The following is a 348-nucleotide window of genomic DNA, read 5'->3' as shown; positions in this document are numbered from 1 at the left end:
AAATGAGTGATGTAAATTATGCACAATCATTTTTCTTGCTTTGAATATTTTTTTTGAAGAACCTAAGGAAAATTGTAAAAAAAGTCATAGAGTTAAGCTGTCATGGCCTGAACTCTCATCCTTTGTACAAAATATGCATTTATATAGAAACCAATAAATTTTATTTACAATGCCTAATGATGCAACAGTTAGATTTTCTTCATGACCAAAGCATACATAACAAGTCTTGATGTGGCAGTTAACAGAAATTGTTTTTTTTTTTCTGTTTCAGTCTTTGCACTTCATTATTGGAGAATGTTGAGAGGCTTAATTTTATTGACTACTAAAATTTATACTGAAGATTTGTGT

Source organism: Penaeus monodon, chromosome 21, assembly GCF_015228065.2.
Source record: "Penaeus monodon isolate SGIC_2016 chromosome 21, NSTDA_Pmon_1, whole genome shotgun sequence".
Lineage (NCBI taxonomy): Eukaryota > Metazoa > Arthropoda > Malacostraca > Decapoda > Penaeidae > Penaeus > Penaeus monodon.
Note: the sequence above shows the minus strand (reverse complement) of the source record.